Source organism: Odocoileus virginianus, unplaced genomic scaffold (assembly GCF_023699985.2).
Source record: "Odocoileus virginianus isolate 20LAN1187 ecotype Illinois unplaced genomic scaffold, Ovbor_1.2 Unplaced_Scaffold_16, whole genome shotgun sequence".
Taxonomy (NCBI): Eukaryota; Metazoa; Chordata; class Mammalia; order Artiodactyla; family Cervidae; genus Odocoileus; species Odocoileus virginianus.
The window spans coordinates 1,183,419-1,203,239 of record NW_027224278.1 but is presented as its reverse complement, the minus strand read 5'-3'; the positions used below and the strand labels follow the sequence as shown (position 1 = coordinate 1,203,239).

The 19,821-nt window shown below is 49.4% G+C and overlaps 1 pseudogene; it reads left to right on the top strand.

The window, feature by feature from the left end:
* Positions 1–19,821, top strand: part of LOC139033549 (melanoma-associated antigen 1-like) — a 149,894-nt pseudogene that overhangs the window by 116,665 nt on the left and 13,408 nt on the right.

The following is a 19,821-nucleotide window of genomic DNA, read 5'->3' as shown; positions in this document are numbered from 1 at the left end:
TCTCCCCAAATAATTTGGAAGCCTATTTCTTATGTACTGATGGACCTGTCAACTAAAAAAAGTGCACAGCCTAAAAGATGCCTGGGTGGTGCTCAGTCCCGAGTTGTGTCTGACTCTCTGCCACACCATGAACTGTAGCCCTCCAGGCTCCTCTGTCCATGGGATTTCCCAGGCCAGAATACTGAAGTGGGTTTCCTCCTCCAAGGGATCTTCCCAAACTAGGGATCAAACCCTTATCTCCTGCATTGACAGGCAGGTTCCTTACCACTGCACCACCAGTTGTGTCTTATTCAGGGACCTTACTGAGGATGATAGCCTGGGAGATAGCCTCTCAGTGGCTCTGAGGGACTGTTCCAAGGAGGGAAGGAAGGAGCCAGGATATGTAGGAGTTTTTTCTGGAAAATAATGTGATCAAACATCAGAAGAGTGCCACTCATCCCAAAGACTGGACCCCTCAAGTTAATGATTGTAGTGTGTCTCTCTGTGCAGATGATGCAGGAGTCTGGGCTCAGTGAAGTCATTCCCAGATATGCATTGTCACTGTCTAGGGCCAGCGTCCTGTCCTCCTCCATTCTGAATTCCCTCAGGCTGCACCATCAGGCCAGCTGTCCTGCTGCTGGCTTCACAGCTGCAGCATCCTCTGTTTATTGCCATGGCAGGCGACATGTTTTGTCACAGACCATAGACATGCATCTCCAGATTGCAGGGCCTATTTGATTAGATGTCACGTATCAACCAGCCTGAGAGCTTGTGCAGAAAAGGTGTTTGTGCCCTTCCCCCACCCCACTAAACACCGACCATTCTGCCTGGAGTGGGACCCGGGCATCTGTAACAGAAGTACACACCGTTCCCACGTGCTTCTCTGAGAACCTCCCTAAGGGATTGTTGTGGCTGTTCAGTCATTAAGTCCAACTCTTTTTGACCCCATGGACTGCAGCACTCCAGGCTTCTCTGTCCTTCACCATCTCCTGGAGTTTGCTTATGTTCATTGAGTCAGTGACGCCATCCAACCATCTTGCCCTTTGTCACCCACTTCTCCATTTGCCTTCAACCTCCTCCCCTCAGTCTTTCTCAGCATCAGGGTCTTTTCCAGTAAGTCAGTTCTTTGCATCAGGTGACCATAGGGTTGGAGCTTCAGCTTCAGCATCCGTCCTTCCCATGAATATTCAGGACTGATTTCCTTTAGGATTGACTGGTCCGAGGGACTCTGAAGAATCTTTTCCAGCACCACAGTTCGACCCAGCAGTAATTATGCAATGACCTTGGTGGCCTCTTCTTGTTCTGCATCTGAAAACAATCTGGAAAATTTGAGAATTCCTCATCTTGGCTGGACTGGCCTTCATCGCCTTTAGCCCCAAAGGGACTTTGTCCTCTTGGACAGGCCCATATATGTGTGACCTGAGTGACAATATATGCTTCTTTAAGATGCAGTGACAAGACCTAGGGAAGTGGGCCCAGATCCTGCTGTGAGCTGAAGCTGCCTGGATGGAAATTTCTTCTTCTTCAAGTGAATGTCCCAAGATGCATCCTTCTTGCTTGATTCCGAGAAGGTCCCAGGATGGGTTAGGGGAGGTGAAGGAAAACTGTACCTTCTCATTCTCATGAGTTGTCTGTCCTTGTTCAAAAGGCAAGTTTCTCCTGTTGTTCCAAGGTAAGGGCTCATGCAATTTAATTGATGAACTAGGGGTTTTCTCCCCCCTGCAAAACTCTGCCCATAAATTACATTTGGTTCACAGCATTTAAACCAGCTGCATCATTAAGCTAGAAGCCTGAAGAAAACGTTTGCAGAATGGGGACATTCGTAATGAACGGAGAAATGTCACGGTTTCATCTGCCTGGTCCTTTCCCCCATAGTTCCTTATATTTAATTATCTCTTTAATGAGCAACTAACTCACAGGAAAATAAAAACATCCAGGAACAATGTATTTAAGAGCATTTGGAGAGAATCAACTGAAGCCGCCCTTTGTGTATGGTCTGCTTTTGGCATGGAGGCATTTCTTTTTCATTAGCAATTGTCTCACTGTGGGATGTTGAGTATTTGCCAACAGACACCAGACCCTCATCACTCCTGAGTGCTCTGGTTTCCGAGCTCCCTTCTGACAAGCACGTCTCTCCTCTGAATCCTGTGGTCCTCTGCATCCATGCCCTCTGAGCTGTGCTTTGAGCTCAGTGATGGACTCCATGTCTGCTAGTGGACGGGACAGAAATAGTGCTTCTCAGCTGAGCCTGGGGGCTCCTTTCTCCCCTGATCTGTCTCTTGTCCCTGCACGTGTGACCCCTTCCCTGTGCTGGCCAGACCGCAGCAGCAGTGTTTCTGTTGTGTCCGAAGGCAAGATCTAGAAACAAGGTGGACGCATGATGGACAGATGAGAAACTAGCAGTGTGCCCTACCATGCTCCGTGCCCCTCACCAAGCCCTGGACCCATCTGGGGGTGAAGGTGGTGGGGAGCAGACCCCGCAGCTGCTGATTCTGTCCCTTCCCTCTCAGGGGGTTACTCAGGCTCAGAGAAGCTGTGGACGAGTTGTGTGTCTGCAGGGCTGTGCTGTCTGTATGCTCCTGTGTGACGCTTCTGTCTAGGTCCCTCACTTGCACCTGCTGCTGTTCCGTTGGGATTTTCTGGTCCTGAAGGAACACGCTGTGAGCACTGTGGTCAGGCTTGTGCCCCTGATTTCAGGTGGATGCTGCTTGCGTTTCCCCTGCCCCATGCATTCCGCTCACTCCTGGTGAGTCCCCCCACTCCCCCTCCCCCGCCTGACACGCCGACCCTCCTAGAGGCCTTGGAGCAGGATCTCCCACAAACTGCACCGCAAGTGCTGCCTGTTTTCTCCAGCAACCCATCTGCTGGAGTCTATCCCTCACTGTCCCCACACGCCAGCCAGACAAGCCAGGTGGTTCTGCAGAGTCATCTTGGCATCACCTCCTCTCAAACCTGCACCTGAAAGTCACTTTGCCGCCTGCTGAAGACACTGGAAAATTACAAGCCCTGAAGAGCTGGCTGGCTTACTTTTTTTTTTTTTTTTGCCTCAGCAGACCTTTGGGTTTTTAATTGGCTCGGGCAACACTTCTGAGTTGTTTCTTGGGGTGCCATGAGGTCACAGAGTGCTGGCAGGGAGGGTGCGTTAGAGGCAGCCGCTGTGCCCCTCAGGTGACAGCTGGGGCCTCATTCAAGGTCCCCCGGTAGATGGCAGGATGGGGGCAGAACCCAAGACTGAGGCCCCTTCAGCATCTTTCTTGGACCCACTGTGACCCAGGCCTGGGGTGCATCTGGTGATGGGAGTCAGATGTCCGGGCGCTTCCTGGGGGACAAGACTCTGCTGTCTGGTGCTGCTCCTGGGTCACAGGGGTCGGGGTCTGCACAGGCTGCTGGAGACCAGGAGGGAAGCACCTGGGGTGGGGGGCGAAGGCACAGGAAGGCTTTCTTTAGAGGGAGACGAGCACTTCATGAAGGGAGTCACTTCTAGCTCTGCTGTTTCAGGTCTGGCAGGACATTGGGGTTCCTCCCACTGAGCCCCCAGGCCGGTGGAGCCCATGATGGAGGGACAGACTGCCCATCGGTCAGCCCCCCCGGGATAAAGAGCTGCAAGGCCCCTAAACTTGGCTGAGGAATGCCTTTGTTGTCCCTGTAGCAGGGCCCTGACTGATGTGGCCCTGACCCCCCCAGCGCCCCACTCCACACTGTCTCCATCCTGCAGTCGGCAGGTCTCCTGCCCACGGGGCCAGTCTGCCAGGCTGGCCCAGCTCCTGGCCTTGCTGTCTGGCTCCTCTGTGACCCCACCTCTGGTGCCATCTCCCTTGCCCTTATTCTGATTCTCGCCATCCCCCGTGGGTCTGATGCCCTCATTTTCTTTTCTGTGTGTGATTTCAGGTGTGCCGATTGCCTTTCTGTCACTTCACGCTCTCAGAGCTGGTTTGTGCTCTACCCTGAATAATGACCAGTGAATGGGGCTTGCATTGCGTGGATGTAGAGCTGTGCTGACCATTATTTTAAAAACAAATCCGGGGAAATTAATTAATAAAACACATAAACAGTGTCCAAGGAGGACCCCAACCTCAGAGCTGTTTATTCCCAAGGTGGTTCTCTGATCTCAGTGCTCTGATGAGTGGCACCTGGGAAGTGCCCTCTCTCGGCTTGTTCAGAAGACCAGGTGGGATCGTTCTGTCCGGAATAGATGTCAGCTCCTACGGGACTCATCCCCAGTCAGAGCTCTGGTTAACCAAGACTCCTTGACAGGGAGGAGCTGTGGGAGCGCCCGGTGGAGGCTGGGCTTGTTGCTGTTTGCATCTCAGTCTCCCTGAAGGGGAGGCTTTTCAGAGTTTCTGCTGCATGGAATGCAATCACCTCCTTCCATCACAGTGAGGGGCCCACCGGCCTTTGAGCATCTCCCCCCACACGGCTGTGTGCCAAGGGCCCTGTGTGTGGGCCTGAGCCCTCCACGTCTCCTGCCTGTTGATATTCTGGGATTCAAGCTCCAGATAGTTACATCCTCACGTGGTTCTGCTGAGTGCTCCCTGCTTCAGATGAATTGATCTCTAGTTTTGGTTTTCTGATCCCCTTAAAGTTATAACTCACAACACAACAATAGTAAGTCAACTCAGAAAGGACTTCTTGGGCTCATTGTGCTCAAAGTTGTGGGGGAAAAAAAAAGAGTGGTTTTTGTATGGTTTGCCTCTGTTTGGTCGGGCCTTGATTGACTGGGTTTGCTGTGCTTGGGTTCAGTGGTCAGACCAGGCATGTCTGGAATGAAGGTGCGCCTGGGTGTGGGGAGGCCTCCTCAGAGGCTATAAGGAGGGAAATGTCCCCCGGGGGCTCCTGGGTGCCCTCTCTCGTGCATTCATAAGTCTCTGCTTTGTCTGTTTCCTTAGAGGAGATCCTGAAGACCCACATCGCCCACTGGTGGTCTGCGGATGGTATGCAGCTCGCCTATGCCACCATCAATGACTCGCGCGTGTAGATCACGGAGCTGCCCACCTACATCGGCTCTGTCTACCCCACCACAGAGCCCTACTACTACCCCAAGATAGGCGGGAAGCTGCGCTGGGCAGCCTCTGCATATATTCATCGGCTCTCCCACCTAGCCGGCTCCCCACCCCCTTGTGGAGCTGTGACTCTCCTCTGTGCTGTGAGCAAGGCAGTAAACAGAGGCAGGATTAATGATGTCCCACTACATTGCATTAAATTCCCATCTTTGCAGACCTGAATTTGTCGGCAGGTTTATTTTCTTTTAAATGATGGAGCTACCATTAGTCATTTGTCTAAGCTTCAATCGTAACCAAAATACATCACCTCCCTTGTGATTCCATGGTGACAAAAACTCACACTGCCCACTCTGGGGCACTCTGTCCTCTAGTTCCTTTTTCAAGTTCTCGGAGGTCAGAGGGTCCCCCTGTCTGCTCCCAGCCCCTTGGCTCTGGGCTGTTCTGTGCCTGGCCATGTGCTGACCCATACTCTTTCTAATTGCTCCCCAGACCAGTGTGTTGGCACAAAATCAGCAGAACAACATGGTTGCAGGTGGGCATCAGGGGGTGAGGATGGGGTGGCCTGGATGGCCACACCTGGCTTTGTTAGCAAACCGCAACGTGCCAGTGTGGGGGGAGGGCCTGCAACCCACTCAGATGGAGAGAGGCTGGGGCCGGGTCTGGGAGACTGAACACGGCCCTGCCTGCCCTGCCTGGTGACAGGGTCCCTGTGTCCCCATGGGGCTGCCTCAGAAAGACTGTCCAGCCTCTGCCAACCAGTCCTAGCCCTGGCTCCCCAGCCACCAGAGGGCTCTGGGAGCTGATGCCTCCTGCCGTCTGGAGATACAGGACACACAGGCTGCAGTTTGCAGCGAGGGGCAATGGTACCCAAGCAAGGGTCCCAGGTTCCCAGGCCAGAGGAAGGAAGCACCAGGTGTATCAGTAAGCTTGGGCTCTGTAACAACCACCAGAGAGCACCGTGCTGCTTAAACAGCAGACATTTTTTTTCTCACGGCTCAGGAGGCTGGGAGCCAGAGATTGCCTAGAAACAGAACAGTTTCCCTGGTGAACCCTTTCACGAGAGTTTCCCCAACCTAGGAGTGATGGGATGACCTGAAACCTAGAAAACTGCAGCCCCCTGATTTTACTGTGAACTCTGGGACAGGTCTCTGTAATTGGAATTATGACACCCGGGATGGCTCAGGACTGGGGGGACCGTGTTTTAGTAGAAAGTCAGCATATTCTGACCAACAGAATTCAGACGCCCACTTCCAGACTGGAGGCACGAGCTGGTGACCCATCTGTGGGGATGTGTCATCAGCAGCCCAGTCTTCTGCCCTGCCGGCCAGTGCTTGCCCAGGGAGGGGACAGAGGAGAGTGGCATCTCCTCGCCTTCTACTGATACTCCCCTTGAAGGGCTTCATCCTCCCTACGCCGAGCCTCTCATGTCTCCTGGCAGACTTAGCACCCAGGCCGGTCCAGGTGGGAGGCGGCCCCCATACCCCTGTCCCTTTCCTCCCAGGCCTGCTGTGAACATCCCAGCATCTCCCTGCACATCACTGGCCTGAACAGACCCACAGATGACCTGGAGATGGTGCCACCCGATGATCCAAGCATGAGGTTTGCATTCTTCCTTCAATTATGGGACGATAATAACAATGAGATCAGTGCCCGCTTATGTGGTTTCTATGGGCTCAGAGTGCCAATTTAAACGTCCAAGGAAAAGGCACATTTTGTAAAGTTTTCATGACTGCTTTAGGACTTGGTATTCTGGGAAAGGAACACCCATCAAAGCCACTACAGTTTCTTACCTGATATCAGGCTCAGATCCTGCTCCCCAGAGTCTGGGCTTCAGGGGGACAGAGGGGATGGTCAACCACACTTGTCCAGTGGGGGCACTTGGCCTGCACATGGAAGACTTAGGGGGGCACACCTCAGATGAACAGATGCACCTTTCCAAGAAAGTCCAGGTAATTGGACCCACTGGTAACAGCACCCCATTTTCAGAACATCACTTTAGAGTGTGGAGTCCCCAACCCCCAGGCCACAGAGCCGTACTGTTCCTGTTAGGAACCAGGCTGCACAGTGGGAGGTGAGTGGCGGGTGATCGAGAGAACCTATGTATACGTTTACAGCCACTCTCCATCACTCACAGGACCACCTGAGCTCTGCCTCCTACTCAATGAACTCAGTAAATGTAATGCACTTGAATCATTCCAAAACTGTCCCCCAACTCCATCCATGGAAAAACTGTCTGCCGCAAAACTGGCCCCTGGTGCCAAAAAAGGTTGGGGAGTGCTGCATTAGAGCATTAACTGTTCTTTTCCAGGTCTAGGAACCAAGTGGTAAGTCCTGTTCCAGTGAAGCCAAATCTCCCAGTTGGCATAACAACCACGTAGTTGGTGGAGCATATTGATAAAGGCAACTGTCCTGTTGTTAGTAATGACTGGTTCAGGTGGATTTTATTTTCCAATCAAGAAAGCTGAGTAGAATCTAACTGAAGGGGTCTGGATTTCAGTTTCATTTTGTCCCAGAGTCCAAGCGGCCTGGGGACTGGTTATACTTCCAGAGTTTACTAATAGCAACGTTAAACCTCACTCTGTTGAGAGTATTGATGGGAGACGCAAAAAGGGAAGGGGACTGGGCTGGCCCCAGCTTTCACTCATTCACAGATTCTGCAAGCCTGTGCACGGGCCCAGTTAAGCCGAGAATGATCCATCCGGAGGCTCAGCAAATACCCAGCCCACGTTTTGCTGTAACGGTAGCCTGGGTCTTCCCTATTCACTTACGGAGTTCTGCATTACTAGCAGCTTCTGGAAGCTTCCAGAAGGGCAGGTGCAGTGGCCTCAGCCACTCTGGCTCCTCTGCAGGCCCAGCTCAGGGCTGGACACACAGGCACTTGGAGCCGCTGGTCCATAACAATGTGGGCTTCTCCTGTGGCAGCTTCATTGCTGTTCCTGGTAGAACCCATCTGCCCAGAGCCTCTGCAGGACCCACTGAGGTTCTTTCAGCTCTTCTGTCTCCAGAGGTGTGTAAAATCAGTGGTCCTCAGGAGGACAGACCCAGCCCAAGGCTCCCCGCTGCCTGTCCCTCCCGGCCCTAGAGTGGTCACCCTACTTGTGCAGCAGGTCCCAAAGCCTCACTCTTGGATGGCTCCTCCTGGGTGATCGGGCCCTCAGTGTGTTCCAGAGTGGAATCAACTTGGGCGATGCTATTCTTGCCGGGACCCACTCCGGTATTCTTGCCTGGAGAAGCCTCTGGACAGAGGAGCCTGGCGGGCTACAGTTCATAGGGTCGCCAAGAGTCAAGCATGACTGAAGCGACTTAGCATGCATGCATGCGTTCTTGCCGGGATAGAAGAAACACTGTGACCATTGCTTCATCTTCTCTCCTGAAGATCCATGCGTTTTGCTGTCTTCCTCCAGCACCATCCCAGGCCTGGGGCCTGGTCCAGCAGTCTCTCTGAATTAATATTGGAAGTCACCTGGAAAGTTTAAGCCATCTGTTTGAGTTCATTGACAATCTCGTTTAGTCCATTTGGTGATGCTATTTCTGCAGGCTTGATTAGCTTCAAGGACAGTGAAAAATTAGCCTCCGTCAGGGCTGCCGGGATGCGGGCCTTGGGTCCTCTGCTCTGCAGTTTCCTGAGCTCAACGTGGCGATGCTTTCCCGGTGCCAGTAACCCGCAGTGTGTGCATGTCACAATTTCTCATCTCCTTCCCTGTCACAGTCTCGGGATTCTTCAAAGTGAGCCGCAGATCTGTCAGAAATCATGCAGTAAATGTGAGCAGCCATTTAGCAAGCATTTATTTGTGTCCATTAGGCTGAGAATTTAGCATGAATGAAATATGGAGGTTATTATGCAGAGGAGGTATTGGCCTTGAAGGAAGCATTCCAAGCAAGTGGAGGGTTGCAGGCGTGAGAGGGGCTGCGCTGAGAGTGGGGCCTGGACGAGGAGCCCCCCCGTCTCTGTCCCTCCAAATCTGAGGCTTTCTCCCCCCAGCATTCAGGGCCTGGGGACACTTTGCAGTGGGGGCTGCATTCTGCATCACAGAGGCTTCAGGCACATCCCTGCCCCTCCCCACTTGATGCCAGCATGACCACTGAAGATGCCCCAGAACCAGACTGTGAACCACTGGTTCTGAGTGAAGATTCACAAGCAGCTGCCTGGGTCTAGATCCCAGTTCTCTGCTCTGGGGCGAGTTCCCCATCTCCTGCCTCATTCCAATTCCTCATCTGCAAGAAGGGGATGAATGTTAACAATTAAGGGTTCATGCTTGTGGGTGCCATGAAGATTAGACAGTGCACACAGCACAGGCTGGTCCTCCCGTCTCATGCCCGTGAATCCTGCCTGCTGGCCACTGGCACTCAGCCCTGCCATCAGAACTTCAGGTCCATTATTTACTGCCAGTCCAACATCTCCCCTTCAACTGGTCAGCTTATGATTGTCAGAGAAGGTAAATTAGCATGTGTCAGAGGTTTTATTTAACTCAAAAATTAATCAGTGGGGCATTAGAACCAGTCCCAGGGACAGTTGAGAAGCTCGGTGAGTGTGGACAGCCTGACAAGAAATATAAGGACATGCTTGAGGGTTACAGATCCCCCAGGGCCCTGACTATAACCTTGGGGCTATCCAACCCACTGGACAAAAATCCATGTGAGATGTCCACCCCAGCAGGGCTACCCAGGCCATCGCAAGGCAAGCTGGGCATTGCACAGGAAGATACTCAGTGACTTTACGTTCTCTTTACAGGTTTCAGATAAATCCTCTATCTCTAAATGATGTCCTAAACTGGGTTTTCCCGGTGGCTCAGAAGTGAAGACTCTACCTGCCAATGCAGGAAATGCAGATTTGATCCCTGGGTCAGGAAGATCCCCTGGAGGAGGGTGTGGCCAACCCACTCCAGTATTCTTGCCTGGAGAATCCCATGGACAGAGGAGCCTGGTGGGCTACAGTCCATGGGGTCGCAGAGAGTCAGACACAACTGAAGTGACTGAGCATGCATGCACATGTGAAGCTCAAGCTCCAGTTCTGGGCTGGGCTTGGCACATGGTCCGAGCTGGGTAAACGTTTGCTGAGTGGGCAAATTAAGTTTAAAATTAGCTGATAAAGTCCTGTTTCAGTAGGATTCTTGTAGTTACGGATTTCTTTGTTGTCCTGGAAGCAAAACTTGACTGATACTTGGCCCTTGGTGACGTTCTGCCGTCTCAGTATAGGACGCCGTAGAGCAGACCACCCTTTACCCGTCTTGGGCTTGCAGCTGGGACCCTCACAACAAGGCAGATTAACAAGAGGGAAGCACAGTTTACACACATGCCCTGCACATAGCATGGGAAAACATATCAACACAAATCAGTTCAAAGCATGGATTTACAAGTGCAGCTTTTACAGCATAATCTCCCAGGAACAGTAAACTCGTAGAGAGTTACCAGGACTAGGAAGCAGGTTTAGGGTTCCCAGGGTGGCAGCTGTGGGAGGTACATAGACCAGAGGACCCAGTGGGGAAGATGTATCTGTATTATTTTATATTATTTTACCACTTAATAATTACTTTTGATATTTGCATTCAAATTTATAATCAGATTGATAGTAGTTTAGGACTGGCTGTGAATGGATTGGTTTCAGAGATCATCTTTTTACATGTGAGGCTTTTCATTTTAAGTCTTTAATTTTGAATTGGTTTTAATAAAGGGTATATTCAAGTAGAAGGCATTCTTTAAACAAGAAGATACTGGTTATTAAAAGCTCATTGAGGTATTAAATACCATTAGACTTAAAACACCTTTGCTGACAAAGGTCCATCTAGTCAAAGCTATGATTTTTCCAGTAGTCATGTATGGATGTGAGAGTTCAGTTCAGTCACTCAGCTGTGCCTGACTCTTTGAGACCTCATGGGCTGCAGCACACCAGGCCTCCCTGTCCATCACAAACTCCTGGAGCCTGCTCTAACTCATGTCCATTGAGTTGGTGATGCCATCCCACCATCTCATCCCCTTCTCCCCCTGCCTTCAATCTTTCCCAGCATCAGGGTCTTTTCCAGTGAGTCAGCTCTTCACATCAAGGTGGCCAAAGTACTGGAGTTTCAGCTTCAGCATCAGTCCTTCCAATGACTATTCAGGACTGATTTCCTTTAGGATGGACTGGTTGGATCTCCTAGCAGTCCAAGGGACTCTTAAGAGTCTGAACCAACACCACAGTTCACAAGCATCAATTATTTGTTGCTCAGCCTTCTTTATGGTTCAGCTCTCACATCCATGGCTGCAGTCACCGTATGCAGTGATTTTGGAGCCCAAGAAAATAAAGTCTGTCACATTTTCCATTGTTTCCCCATCTCTTTACCATGAAGTGATGGGACCAGATGCCATGGTCTTCGTTTATTGAATGTTGAGTTTCAAAGCCAGCTTTTTCACTCTCCTCTTTCACTTTCATCAAGAGGCTGTTTAGTTCCTCTTCACTTTCTGCCATAAGGATGGTGTCATCTGCGTATCTGAGGTTATTGATATTTCTCCTGGCAATCTTGATTCCAGCTTGTGCTTCATCCAGCCCAGCATTTCTCATGAAATACTCTGCATATAAGTTCAATAAGCAGGGTGACAATATTGGCATACTCCTTTCCCGGTTTGAAACCAGTCTGTTGTTCTGGGTCCGATTCTAACTGTTGCTTTTAGACCTGCATACAGATTTCTCAGGAGGCAGGTAAGATGGTCTGGTAGTCCCCATCTTTTGAAGAATTTTGCACAATTTGTTGTGATCCACACAGTCAAAGATGTGTCAAAGATACAGTCAATGCAGATGGTGACTGCAACCATGAAATTAAAAGATGCTTGCCCCTTGGAAGAAAAGCTATGAGCATTGTAGTTAGTAGATTAAAAAGCAGAGACATTACTTTGCCTACTAAAGGTCCATCTAGTCAAAGCAATGGTTTTTCCAGTAGTCATGTATGGACGTGAGAGTTGGACTATAAAGAAAGCTGAGAGCGGAAGAATTGATGCTTTTGAACTGTGGTGTTGGAGAAGACTCTTGAGAGTCCCTTGGATTGCAAGGAGATCCAACCAGTCCATCCTAAAGGAAATCAGTCCTGAATATTCATTGGAAGGACTGATGCTGAAGCTAGAGCTCCAATACTCTGGCCACCTGGTTTGAGGAACTGACTCATTAGAAAAGGCCCTGATGCTGGGAAAGATTGAAAGCAGGAGGAGAAGGGGATGACAGAGGGTGAGATGGTTGGATGGCATCACCGACTCAATGGACATGAGTTTACGTAAGCTCTGGGTGTTGGGGACAGGGAAGCCTGGCGTGCTGCAGTCCATGGGGTCACAAAGAGTCAGACATGACTGAGCGACTGAACAACAACAACATATTTCCTTGTTACTGGATTGTCGTGGCATTTCTTTTCCTGTAGACTTCTAAGATTCTATGAGAATGTTTTCAGGCATTTTGTTAATTTCCCTGGAATCGGAAAACCCTTTAATCTGCAAGTTCATGTCTGTACTGTGTAGGCATCTTTCGGTGTCTTCGGTGATTGCATCTCTTCCCATCACTGCAGTTCCTCCGTGAGACGCACTTAGATTCTCAGATGTGAGGACCATCTGCTGTCTTCCATCTCTCTCCCACCAGGACCCCTTCCTCTGCCTTCTTGGGGAGCTTCCCAAATTTTCTCCCATTTATCTGGATCAAATTTCTCTCATTTTCAATTACATTTTCTTTACAGTCTCCTCTTGTCACCTCTTTGGTTGCACTTCTAAATAGCAAACCTCTGCAGCCTGTCTCTGTGACCTTCCATCACACCTTTACAGGAAAGCCTGCATCAAACAGATCCAAAGACCAGGCCCTTCAGCTGCCCAGCTCTCCACAGTGTCCAGCAGGGACCAGAGCTCGTTTATGGTGTAACTGGAAATTCAATGTGTTATGTATGCAGCATGGACTGGCTTTTTAAGGAGCAAAGCTAAGTACACGTCTCCTGTCTGCAAACACCCAGGCCGACTGTCAAATCCCATCGCTACAAACACAGCTCCCAGCCTCACAGCAGTGAAACGACAGCAAAGCGGCAGCCATAGAAGCTGCCAGAAGAACATGTGACTTTCAGAGCTGGAGCCGCCAGAGAGCAAGGGGAGAACGTGGGTCCTGTAAACAAACATGCAGGCCCAGGTTCCCGGAGCCTGAGGGCTTGCAGAGCGGATGGTGTGAACAGGAGCAGCCATATTTCAGAAAATCACAGAAACCGAGATGTGGAAAAGCATGAGTTGGGATGTGCTGAATGACTCTCCACTGTGTCCTCAGCAAATCTTCAGGGATTGTGTCAGAGGTTCCAGGGGCTGTTCCCCATGCCCCCACCATCCCACCCCATGGGAGCTGATGGCCTGGCTCAGAGGCCTCCCTGCTGTGTTTGTCGTGTGCTCTCGACTTTGGTTGAATTAACAACAACTGTTAATAATGGTAGTGAGAAATGGGGGACACAGTGATTTAATCCCCTGATTAGCTGAAGCCTGTTTTAGTGTGCTGGGTTGTTTAGATCCTTCTGCTGACAGTAATTACTGAATATACCAGGTCTCCTTTCAGCTTACCTGACATCGTCCCACAAACATGCAGTGTCTTAGTGATAAGGGATCTTGTCAGACGTGAAGTCATCATTCTGAACACGAGATCTTATTACAGATAGAGTCAGGTGGGCAGCGGGACGTGTTTTTGTGAAGTTGCTTGTTTGGGATTTTTTTTTTCTTTTTTGTCATGTCCTTCTAACTCGTCAATGTACATTTTTCCCTAAAAATCCTGTTTTGGGAGGCTCTGGGTAATTGAATTAAATACTGGAAGACCCAGTACCCAGGGGTTGAATACAGAGTGGCAGAAGAGTCTGGGGTTTTCAGGTTTGGGTAAAAGCAGGTGTGTGACAGCTGTGATGTCAGATCAAGTCCACAAAGAGCCCAGAGCCGTGAACCTGTTTACCTAATTAGTGCGAGAATGGCCCTGGGGATTTGGGGACTGGAGCCCCGTGGCTCCCTCCGGTGGGCCGAAGGGGGGAGGGGGGCACAGGTGTCACCGCCCCCCCCCCCCCAGAGCCCTTCCTGGCTCAGGAGATGTCCTCGCCAATTCCCTCACATGGAGCTGGGTATCCCTGTGGCAGGAAAGCCCAGGCAGCAGGCAGCACTACCCGCCCCACTTACAAAATCTGGGATGGGGGACGTGGCTGGGGGTGTCAGTGCAGGTGCACACAGCTCTGGGGGGTGCAGCTCAGAGAGAGGTGCACCTCTTCCTCGCTGCTGGTTCCCGCTTGGGGTACCGCTGAGCCACCCCGGGGGGCTCTCTCCTGAGTGCCCTTCTCAGCACCACACCCGACACGTGCCAGCTGAGTGTTCAGGCATCCCTGGTGCCCTCACCACATGTCTCCTGTTGCAGGGAATACTACATCACCATGGTCAAGTGGACCACCAGCACCAAGGTCGCCGTGAACTGGTTGAGCTGGGTGCAGAACGTGTCCATCCTCACCCTCTGCATTGCCACTACGGGGGTCTGCACAAGGCAGGGGGGCTGGGCTGGGAGGCAGGCACGTCCCGGGGCATCGGGGTCACATGTGAGAGAGGAAGAGAGACACACACGCACACAACCTGAGAGAGACACACACACACTGACAGGGATGCACACACTGAGAGAGCGATACACATTTCACCATCTTCAGCCTTAAACTCGGAGGGGTTTACTGTTCCGCATGACCCAGTAGCATCTGGCACCATTAATTCAGTGAGTTGACGTCAGTCCTCAGCTTGACCAGCTTGGCTTTTCATCCTGCTCCAGGTGTGTGTGATGGCAGAGCATTGTCCATACTGAGAAGTGCTGGTGTCTGCACAGGACTGTGACTGTCTCCTCTCCACAGGCAACGTCCCAACCTGAGTGGGGATCCACATGTACTGCCAGAACCACATCATGAACCTCTCCAGAGAGCTGGCCCTGGACACCATCAGCGACTGTGCTGGCACTGCTGCAGGCACACAGACCACCCACAGGATGGACAGCTTGGATTCCCACAACAGCATCTCCAGGTACGTCACATATTCCACAGTAGTGCTGCTTTCCGCAGGGAAGACAGAGGTGAGAGATGATGGGAGAGGTGCAGGCTAATCAGAACCTTGGGGGTGCCCAGCCACTCTGGGTTGTCTCCGTGGGCATGGCCCAGCAGAGCATTGCTGCCCCTGGTGCAGGCAGAGAGAAGCAAAACTCAGTAATAGATGATTAGAAAGACCCATATGACCCACGGGTCCTGAACTGGGATTTCCAAGCTGGAGTCAATTCAGACGAGCCTCCTGACACAAAATGAGTATTCTAATGAGATGGATGAAACTGGAGCCCATTATACAGAGCGAAGTAAGCCAGAAAGATAAAGACCATTACAGTATACTAACACATATATATGGACTTTAGAAAGATGGTAACGATAACCCTATATGCAAAACAGAAAAAGAGACTCAGATGTATAGAACAGACTTGTGGACTCTGGGAAAAGGCGAGGGTGGGATGTTTCAAGAGAACAGCATTGAAACATGTATATTATCTAGGGTGAAACAGATCACCAGCCCAGGTTGGGTACATGAGACAAGTGCTCGGGCCTAGTGCACTGGGAAGACCCAGAGGGATCGGGTGGAGCGGGAGGTGGGAGGGGGGACTGGGATGGGGAATACATGTAAATCCATGGCTAATTCATTTCAATGTATAACAAAAACTACTGTAATGATGTAAAGTAATTAGCCTCCAACTAATAAAAATAAAAAAAAAAAATGAGTAATTGTATCAAGAACTGCATCTTCAATGCCTTTAAAATGCTGTTCCACAAAGTATCTTCTGTTCTAGAGTCTTCTGCCACCTGTTGCTCTCCTCCATCTTCTCCTTTCAGAAATTTTACTTTATGATTCAGAATTGTAAAAATTTGAGAAGTGGTTCTGTGGGCCCCACCTTCCGAGTTGTGTGGTCACACCCCTGCTTTACACAGGCCCTTCCCCGGGGCTGCACTGACACTGTGTGTGGGTTTCCTCATTTCTTCCTTAACAGACCCCTTGAGATATACTGTTATCATCCCCATTTGACAGGGACATGAACTTCTTATGAAAGTTCATAAGGCTGTAGACTGGTTCCCAAAGGGGAAAACTACACATACTTACACAGTTTTCCATAGAACTTCAGGCATTTCACAGGCTTCCTGAATAATATCCATGAGCGTGGCTTAAGAATAGTGGCTCCAGAACCAAACTCTGAACCAAATAAATCAAACAGAAAATTAGAAAGTGAACTGAAAATCAGTTGTTCATAAAATAAACATACATGGCTCCTGTATTAGTAACTTTCATATGGGCAGTTAAGAAAGTAACTAAATATTGTAAACCACAACTTTAGGAGGGAGAATAAGAAAAAGAAAACAAAGACTGGCTAAAATAAAATCAAGTAACTGCCTTTAAATCTGATCCAAGATGACAAATCTGCACTCATAGTCAAAAACTGTGAGGTGAGAGATATTACAATTCATTGATTGCCTTTTAGCAAAGACTGTCAAAATATTCCAACTTTTCAAATGGTCAATCCATCAGTAAATTTACTAATAGAAAACCAATACCTTTAAAATGATTTTTAATGTCCTTTTACTCATTATTTGTAATATAAAGAAAAGGGAGACACAATATAGGTCATTTATGCCCTTAGTAAGTGAGTGAACATATTTACCCCTCTTCTTAAAGGCCAAGGAGAACTTCCATTTCTTTTTTTGTTTGTTTAGGAAACTTTCAAACTTTCCAAACAATTGTGTCTCCAATAGAGTCCATAGGGAGCCACGCTGATTTCAGATGAGGCAGTGGTCTTTTCTGGGAGGGACCCCAGTGTGGACACTTGCTGTCACCACACCTGTGACCTGGGGCAGGTAGCATCACCCCCAACAGGGATGTGGGGACCCACATGCTCCATGTGGCCTGGCCCCTTAATGCCCCAGCCTGCAAGGAGTTGTCTCACCCACCCCATCTCACCCACTTTTCCCTTCAGCAGACAGTAGAGGGGATTAGGGTAGGAACCTAACAAATGTGCTTATGTTCCCTTTGACTTATTGGAACAGTCACGATTTCCTTCAAATCCAGATGTAAAAAAATGGCTGTTTTATGAAATCAGATATTTTCTACCTTCCCAAAAAATAAATTGAAGTTTCTTCAGAAAACATTGGTGACCTTCCAAGGAACATTCCTAGAAACATTCAGAGTGGTTTTTATTCGAAGAATGTGCTGTGTGCCCCTGGGATGGCTCCAAGTGACCTGAGGACATAAATTAGGTTCGTCACCTGGTTTTGTAAAGCTCCTGCTCTTACCTTTCAGTTTTAAAACTGTCCTGGCTTGGACGACAAGCTAATCACTGCAAATAACCCAGTAGTGTGAGGTCTGAGGGCAGGCTGCATGGTGGCAGAAATCACCCAAGAATTACCAAGGTAAAGAGGACTTTGGGATCAGAGCATTGATTCTGCACAGAAAATCTGGCAGGTCAGGGTGCACAGTCTCTTTCTGCTGCAAACTCCTCAAAGGCTGTGGGGTCCACCTCTGAAAATATGAAACAGTAGAGAAGCTCAGAGATCCAGTTCCCTCATCTCACAAATGATGAGACTGAGACCCGGAAGAGAGGAAAGGGATTTATCTAAAACCCAGCAGGTAGTCAATGTCCACTATGTTTCTAGTTCATCTCACCATCATCTCTTCTTTCTGTTCAGGATGAGCTGACATCCAAAGGAGTTAGGGTTGTTCTTTAAAATCCTTATTAGAGACTGCTTGGTTGCTTGCCTGGTCCCCTATCCCATTGCTGGGCCCTGTCTTGGCCATGTGGCTGTGACATGCAGTCAGGGTGTTTTCCCCCAGAGCACTCGGGGGTGGGAGCTGCTATGGCTCTGAGAACCTGCAAGCCCTTTAACAGTTCCAGGAGAGCCTCAAATTCCCCACCCCCAGAGGGGACCCCAGAGGTCACTCCATCGTCTTGAATGGTTTCCATTTCTGCCCCAGAGTCACTGACTAAAGGCACCTAATGTGTGGCCGGCGTGCAGTAGGTTCCCTGGTGCAATCGCGTGAGGCTGATGTTCATCCAGTAAATCAGCTGTACATATCACGAAGAGTCAGCTGGGTTACTTGCTCTCAGGCTGTAGGTCAGTGCCCCAGGAACCTCCATGTCAAGAGCTTCAGGGGATGTTCCTTTCTGGGGTTAAACTCTGCATGTGAACTGCAATCATACCTCCAATTGAGCTGTTGGCTGCTACTAACCCAGTAGCAGTTCAGCCCTGAATCTACCTCGGTTTCCTCCCTGACCGTCAAGTGACAGGCACTGAGAATTCAGCCAGTGGGATCTTGCCCTGCTGACATCCGCTGAGACCTGGAATGTAATCACAGAGAAAAACACTCATTAGGCTCAATGAACAGTTACCAACAAAATGGCCCTGCCACTTCTGGACTTCCTATGTTGTTGCCTTTGTACCGTTTCTTTTCTTTTCTTTTTGATGCTGGTTTATATCCAGTTGCATATCAAACAAGCATCTCTTCTTCAAGCCATCCAGTTTGGCTCAACTGTATATCACTCAGAAAATGGGGTGGAAAATTCAGTTTGTTGCAGTCAATCCTGAGCTTACTTCTTTTCTTTAGGAAACTGTTTTTTAAATGACATTTTTATATAAAGTTTACTTGAGCAGGTATTTCTACATAAGAACAGAACTCGGGATTGGGGAAGGGGGGGCTCTGAATAAGATATATTTCCTGTCATTGAAAAGAAAACCTCAGCTGTACAATTGTAAAGATGAATTCTGCTCTGTGAGAGGCAGGTCAGGACTTGCCATTATTTAGCTCTCTGTCCCAGCCAGAGAGCAACACTTCATCCTTTATCAGCAGTTCTGTTCTCAGCCCAGTGCTATCCTGTCTCATCTTCCCCTCTGTCCTGGAGCCCTGCTGCAGTGGCTGCTGTCCGTGGTGCTCGAGTGGCGTGTGGTCTGCTGCATGGCAGCATCTGGGTCTCTGATGTGTGTGACTCATGTTACGGTGCTGTTTTAACACTGTGTCTCTGTAACTGCTTGCGCTGCTAGCTGCTACATGGAAGGAATTATGCTGTCTCAAGCAGTCCACCCTTGATGATTTAGATGGACCAGAAACTGTGCCTAAAGTGAGTGAGCGCACTCTGCATGGGCTCCATAAAATTCTCTGCAGGGATGTGTCCTCCTCGTCAGTCGAGAGCACCAGCTTAGCCTCCAGGTGCTCACCTGTGCATGCTTTGTCCATGACTGTGTCAACCCTTTCCCATGTCATTGCACAGATGAGTTATTGTGACCTGTGTGTTTTCATTCACTTTTGTCTTAAGAAGGTGCATGACTAATGAAAGCATAACCAGCATACTTTGTGGGACACAACTGGTCATTCCCAGGACAGCATTCTATACAACTAACTGCTCTTTGCTTTTTGTCTGTTAGGAGTTTCTTAAAAACCCAACTATAAACATTGTCATCCATTTTCAAAGTATTTCACACTTTCTATTTCCAAAGGAGCAAACGTGTCTCCTCCTTGGTTGAGGGTGCCAGTAGGCGTCCTCACAGGGAGATATGGGTCAGGAAGTGTAGGAAACTTTCTCATAATTTCATCCAAAGATCCACAGAGAAGGACCCTGTATGTAGTCACATTTGATCAATGCAGAATAAATCTGTCCACATGCTATGTGCCCAACTGACATGAAAGTTAGAATATATTCAACCACTGTTTTTAAAATAATATTATTATGCAGTAGCATATATTACCTTTGGAGACTTTAATTTGTTTGGTTTGGGAAAGATTACTCTGGGCTTATGCTTTCTCATTTTTTTTTCCCATTTATTTTTAATAG